At 41.0% G+C, this 7,094-nt stretch overlaps 1 non-coding gene across 1 annotated transcript; it reads right to left on the bottom strand.

Annotated features, from left to right (window-relative positions):
- Nucleotides 1-616: 616 nt before the first annotated feature.
- LOC148548962 (small nucleolar RNA R71) lies at nucleotides 617-724 on the bottom strand. Its single transcript, XR_015897217.1, has one exon. It is a non-coding gene; the product is annotated as a small nucleolar RNA R71 (small nucleolar RNA).
- Between the last annotated feature and the right edge of the window lie 6,370 nt (nucleotides 725-7,094).

The following is a 7,094-nucleotide window of genomic DNA, read 5'->3' as shown; positions in this document are numbered from 1 at the left end:
CTTCTTCTACTAACAATAAGGAACCTCTTTACTATGACATAGAGGATTCCTCTTCTCTTATTTTTCTCTTCTCTTTCTTATGAGCAGGGACAAAGAAAAAGGCATTCTTGTTGAAGCTGATCCAGAACCTGAAAGGACTCTGAAGAGAAAACTAAGAGAAGCTAAATTACAACAATCCAGAGACAACCTTATTGAAAATTTCGAACAAGTAAAGGAGATGGTAGCCGAACCCAACAACAATAATGCAAGGAGAATGCTTGGTGACTTTACTACACCTAATTCCAATTTACATGGAAGAAGCATCTCCATTCCTACCATTGGAGCAAACAATTTTGAGCTGAAACCTCAGCTAGTTTCTCTGATGCAGCAGAACTGCAAGTTTCATGGACTTCCATCTGAAGATCCTTTTCAGTTCTTAACTGAATTCTTGCAGATCTGTGATACTGTTAAGACTAATGGAGTAGATCCTGAAGTCTACAGGCTCATGCTTTTCCCTTTTGCTGTAAGAGACAGAGCTAGAATATGGTTGGACTCTCAACCCAAAGACAGCCTGAACTCTTGGGATAAGCTGGTCACGGCTTTCTTAGCCAAGTTCTTTCCTCCTCAAAAGCTGAGCAAGCTTAGAGCTGATGTTCAAACCTTCAGACAGAAAGAAGGTGAATCCCTCTATGAAGCTTGGGAAAGATACAAGCAGCTGACCAAAAAATGTCCTTCTGACATGCTTTCAGAATGGACCATCCCGGATATATTCTATGATGGTTTATCTGAGTTATCAAAGATGTCATTGGATACTTCTGCAGGTGGATCCATTCACCTAAAGAAAATGCCTGCAGAAGCTCAAGAACTCATTGACATGGTTGCTAATAACCAGTTTATGTACACTTCTGAGAGGAATCCTGTGAGTAATGGGACGCCTATGAAGAAGAGAGTTCTTGAAATTGATACTCTGAATGCCATATTGGCTCAGAATAAAATGTTGACTCAGCAAGTCAATATGATTTCTCAGAGTCTGAATGGAATGCAAGCTGCATCCAATAGTACTCAAGAGGCATCTTCTGAGGAAGAAGCTTATGATCCTGAGAACCCTGCAATAGCAGAGTTAAAATACATGGGTGAACCATATGGAAACACCTACAATCCATCATGGAGAAATCACCCAAATCTCTCATGGAAGGATCAAAAGCCTCAACAAGGCTTTAATAATGGTGGAAGAAACAGGTTTAGCAATAGCAAGCCTTTTCCATCATCCACTCAGCAACAGACAGAGAATTCTGAGCAGAATCCATCTAGCTTAGCAAATTTAGTCTCTGATCTATCTAAGGCCACTATGAGTTTCATGAATGAAACAAGGTCTTCCATTAGAAATTTGGAAGCACAAGTGGGCCAGCTGAGTAAAAGGATCACTGAAATCCCTCCTAGTACTCTCCCAAGCAATACAGAAGAGAATCCAAAAGGAGAGTGCAAGACCATTGAATTAATTACCATGGCCGAACCCACAAGAGAGGAGAAGGGCATGAATCCCAAGGAGGAAGACCTCCTGGGACGTCCAGTGATCAATAAAGAGCTTCCCTCTGAGGAACCTAAGGAATCTGAGACTCATCTAGAGACCATAGAGATTCCATTGAACCTCCTTATGCCATTCATGAGCTCTGATGAGTATTCCTCTTCTGAAGAGAATGAGGATGTTACTGAAGAGCAAGCTGCCAAGTTCCTTGGTGCAATCATGAAGCTAAATGCCAAATTATTTGGTATTGAAACTTGCGAAGATGAACCTCCCTTGTTCCCCAATGAACTAAGTGATCTGGATCAACTAACATTGTCTTAGAAGAGACAGGATCTTGGAAAGTTCATAATACCTTGTACCTTAGGCACCATGATCTTTAAGGCTCTGTGTGACCTTGGTTCAGGAATAAACCACATGCCCTCTCTGTAATAGAGAAACTGGGAATCTATGGGGTGCAAGCTGCTAAAATCTCATTAGAGATGGCAGACAATTAAAGAAAACAGGCTTATGGACAAGTAGAGGACGTGTTAGTAAAGGTTGAAGGCCTTTACATCCCTGCTGATTTCATAGTCCTGGATACTGGAAAGGAAGAGGATGAATCCATCATCCTAGGAAGACCTTTCCTAGCCACAACAAGAGCTGTGATTGATTTGGACAAAGGAGAATTGATCCTTCAATTAAATAAGGACAACCTTGTGTTTACAACTCAAGGATCTCTCTCTGCATCCATGGAGAGGAAGCAGAAAAAGCTTCTCTCAAAGCAGAGTCAACCAAAGCCCCCACAGTCAAACTCTAAGTTTGGTGTTGGGAGGCCACAACCAAACTCTAAGTTTGGTGTCAAACCCCCATATCCAAACTCTAAGTTTGGTGTTGGGAGGTCTCAACAAAGCTCTGCACATCTGTGAGGCTCCATGAGAGCCCACTGTCAAGCTATTGACATTAAAGAAGCGCTTGTTGGGAGCAACCCAATGTTTATTTATCTAATTTTATTTTTGTTTTTCATGTTTTCTTAGGTTCATGATCATGTGGAGTCACAAAATAAACGAAAAATTTAGAAACAGAATAAAAAACAGCGGAAGAAAAATCACACCCTGGAGAAGAGCTGGCGCTGAACACCCAGAACAAGCATGGTTCTGGCGTTCAACGCCATAAATGGGCAACAAATGGGCGTTGAACGCCCAAAATGGGCACCAACCTGGCGCTGAACGCCCATAGTTGTGTGCAAGGGCATTTTACATGCCTAATTTAGTGCAAGGTTGTAAATCCTTGAACACCTCAGGATCTGTGGACCCCACAGGATCATCTCAGGATCTGTGGACCCCACAGAATCCCCACCTACCTCCACTCACTCTCTTCTCTCTTCTCAATCATCCTCTATTCCCAATAAACACTCTTCCCCAAAACCCTACACCTATCACCTCCATCTCTCTTCCCTATTAACCCTTCACCACTCACATCCACCCACTTTTCCCCATAAACCTACCCAATAAACTCCACCTACCTTCAAAATTCAAATCAATTTCCCACCCAAACCCACCCATATGGCCGAACCTTAACCCCCCTCCCTTCCCTATATAAAGCCTTCAATTATTCCTCATTTTCACACAACACAACCCTCTCTTCTCTTCTTGGCCAAAATACACCTCTCCCCTCTTCTCCATCTTTTCTTCTTCTTCTTCATCTAATTCTTTATTTTCTTGCTCGATGGCAAGCAATATTCTAAGTTTGGTGTGGTAAAAGCATAAGCTTTTTGTTTTTCCATTACCATTGATGGCACCTAAGACCGGAGAATCCTCTAGAAAAAGGAAAAGAAAGACAAAAACTTCCACCTCTGAGTCATGGGAGATGGAAAGATTCATCTCCAAAGCTCATCAAGACCACTTCTATGATGTTGTGGCCAAGAAGAAGGTGATCCCCGAGGTCCCTTTCAAACTCAAAAGAAATGAGTATCCGGAGATCCGACATGAAATTCAAAGAAGAGGTTGGGAAGTTCTAACAAATCCCATCCAACAAGTCGGCATCCTAATGGTTCAAGAGTTCTATGCCAATGCATGGATCACCAAGAACCATGATCAAAGTAAGAACCCGGATCCAAAGAACTATGTTACAATGGTTCGGGGGAAATACTTGGATTTTAGTCCGGAAAATGTGAGGTTGGCGTTTAACTTGCCTATGATGCAAGGAGATGAACGCCCCTACACTAGAAGGGTCAACTTTAATCAAAGGTTGGACCAAGTTCTCATGGACATATGTGTGGAAGGAGCTCAATGGAAGATTGACTCCAAAGGCAAGCCGGTTCAACTAAGAAGATTGGACCTCAAGCCTGTGGCTAGAGGATGGTTAGAGTTCATCTAACGCTCCATCATCCCCACTAGCAACCGATCTGAAGTTACTGTGGATTGGGCCATCATGATCCATAGCATCATGATTGGAGAAGAAGTAGAGGTTCATGAAGTCATCTCCCTTGAACTCTACAAAATAGCCGAAAAGCCCTCTCTTGGGGCAAGGCTAGCTTTTCCTCATCTTATCTGCCATCTATGTTACTCAGCTGGAGCTTCCATAGAAGGAGACATTCACATTGAGGAAGAGAAGCCTATCACTAAGAAAAAGATGAAGCAAGCAAGAGAGACCATCCATGGAGCTCAAGAGGCGCAGGAAGCTCATCACCATGAGATCCCGGAGATGCCTCATATGCATTTTCCTCCACAAAACTATTGGGAGCAAATCAACACCTCCCTAGGAGAATTAAGTTCCAACATGGGACAACTAAGGGTGGAACATCAAGAGCACTCCATCATCCTTCATGAAATAAGAGAAGATCAAAAAGCAATGAGGGAGGAGCAACAAAGACAAGGAAGAGACATAGAAGAGCTCAAGGACATCATTGGTTCCTCAAGAAGGAAACGCCACCATCACTAAGGTGGACTCATTCCTTGTTCTTACTTTCTCTGTTTTTCATTTTCTCTATGTCAAGTGCTTATCTATGTTTGTGTCTTCATTACATGATCATTAGTAGTTAGTAACTTTGTCTTAAAGTTATGAATGTCCTATGAATCCATCACCTCTCTTAATTGAAAAATGTTTTAATTCAAAAGAACAAGAAGTACATAAGTTTTGAATTTATCCTTGAACTTAGTTTAATTATATTGATGTGGTGACAATGCTTTTTGTTTTCTGAATGTATGCTTGAACAGTGCATATGTCTTTTGAAGTTGTTGTTTAAGAATGTTAAATATGTTGGCTCTTGAAAGAATGATGACTAGAAGACATGTTATTTGATAATCTGAAAAATCATAAAAATGATTCTTGAAGCAAGAAAAAGCAGCAAAGAACAAAGCTTGCAGAAAAAAAAATAGGCGAAAAAAAATAGAAAGGAAAAAAAAAAGCAAGCAGAAAAAGCCAAAAGCTCTTAAAACCAAGAGGCAAAAGCAAAAAGCCAATAACCCTTAAAACCAAAAGGCAAGGGTAAATAAAAAGGATCCCAAGGCTTTGAGCATCAGTGGATAGGAGGGCCTAAAGGAATAAAATCCTAGTCTAAGCGGCTAAACCGAGCTGTCCCTAACCATGTGCTTGTGGCGTGTAGGTGTCAAGTGAAAACTTGAGACTGAGCGGTTAAAGTCAAGGTCCAAAGCAAAAAAAGAGTGTGCTTAAGAACCCTGGACACCTCTAATTGGGGACTTTAGCAAAGCTGAGTCACAATCTGAAAAGGTTCACCCAATTATGTGTCTGTGGCATTTATGTATCCGGTGGTAATATTGGAAAACAAAGTGCTTAGGGCCACGGCCAAGACTCATAAAATAGCTGTGTTCAAGAATCATCATACTGAACTAGGAGAGTCAATAACACTATCTAAACTCTGAGTTCCTATAGAAGCCAATCATTCTGAACTTCAATGGATAAAGTGAGATGCCAAAACTATTCAAGAGGCAAAAAGCTACAAGTCCCGCTCATCTGATTGGAGCTATGTTTCATTGATAGTTTGGAATTTATAGTATATTCTCTTCTTTTTATCCTATTTGATTTTCAGTTGCTTGGGGACAAGCAACAATCTAAGTTTGGTGTTGTGATGAGCGGATAATTTATACGCTTTTTGGCATTATTTTTAGTATGTTTTTAGTAGAATCTAGTTACTTTTAGGGATGTTTTCATTATTTTTTATGTTAAATTCACATTTCTAGACTTTACTATGAGTTTGTGTGTTTTTCTGTGATTTCAGGTATTTTCTGGCTGAAATTGAGGGACTTGAGCAAAAATCAGATTCAGAGGTTGAAGAAGGACTGTTGATGCTGTTGGATTCTGACCTTCCTGCACTCAAAATGGATTTTCTGGAGCTACAGAACTCAAAATGGCGCGCTTCCAATTGCGTTGGAAAGTAGACATCCAGGGCTTTCCAGAAATATATAATAATCTATACTTTGCCCAAGTTTAGATGACGCAAACTGGCATTCAACGCCAGCTCTCTGCCCAATTCTGGCGTCCAGTGCCAGAAACAAGTTGCAAAGTGGAGTTCAACGCCCAAACTGGCACAAAAGCTGGCGTTCAACTCCAAGAATGACCTCTCCATGTGTAGACTTCAAGCTCAGCCCAAGCACACACCAAGTGGGCCCCGAAAGTGGATTTATGCATCAATTACTTACTTTTGTAAACCCTAGTAGCTAGTTTATTATAAATAGGACCTTTTACTATTGTATTAGACATCTTTGGATTATCTTTTGATCTATTGATCACGTTTGGGGGCTGGCCATTCGGCCATGCCTGGACCTTCATTACTTATGTATTTTCAATGGTAGAGTTTCTGCACTCCATAGATTAAGGTGTGGAGCTCTGCTGTTCCTCAAAGATTAATGCAAAGTACTACTGTTTTCTATTCAATTCATCTTATTTTGCTTCTAAGATATTCATTCGCACTTCAACCTGAATATGATGAACGTGACAATCATCATCATTCCCTATGAACGCGTGCCTGACAACCACTTTCGTTCTACATTAGATTGAATAAGTATCTCTTAGATCTCTTAATTAGAATCTTCGTGGTATAAGCTAGATTGATGGCGGTATTCCTGAGAGTCCGGAAAGTCTAAACCTTGTCCGTGGTATTCCGAGTAGGACTCTGGGATTGAATGACTGTGACGAACTCCAAACTCGCGAGTGTTGGGCATAGTGACAGACGCAAAAGGATAGTAAATTCTATTCCAGTATGATCGAGAACCTCCAAGATGATTAGCCATGCAGTGACAGCGCATCAAACCATTTTCACAGAGAGGAATAGGATGCAACCAATGACAAGGGTGATGCCTCCAGACGATTAGCCGTGCTGTGACAGAGCATTTGGACCATTTTCCCGAGAGGATTGAAATTAGCCATTGGCACCGGTGACATCCTTACACAAAGCCAGCCATAGAAAGGAGTAAGACTGATTGGATGAAGACAGCAGGAAAGCAGAGGTTCAGAGGAATGAATGCATCTCCATATGCTTATCTGAAATTCTCACCAATGATTTACATAAGTATTTCTATCCTTATTTTAGTATTAATTTCGAAAACTCCATAACTATTTTATATCCGCTGACTGAGATTTACAAGGTGACCAT

The sequence above is a fragment of the Arachis ipaensis genome, chromosome B8 (genome assembly GCF_059453495.1).
Source record: "Arachis ipaensis isolate K30076 ecotype BB chromosome B8, ASM5945349v1, whole genome shotgun sequence".
Taxonomy (NCBI): Eukaryota; Viridiplantae; Streptophyta; class Magnoliopsida; order Fabales; family Fabaceae; genus Arachis; species Arachis ipaensis.
The sequence above is the reverse complement of the archived record's forward strand: the minus strand, read 5'-3'. Positions and strand labels throughout refer to the sequence as shown.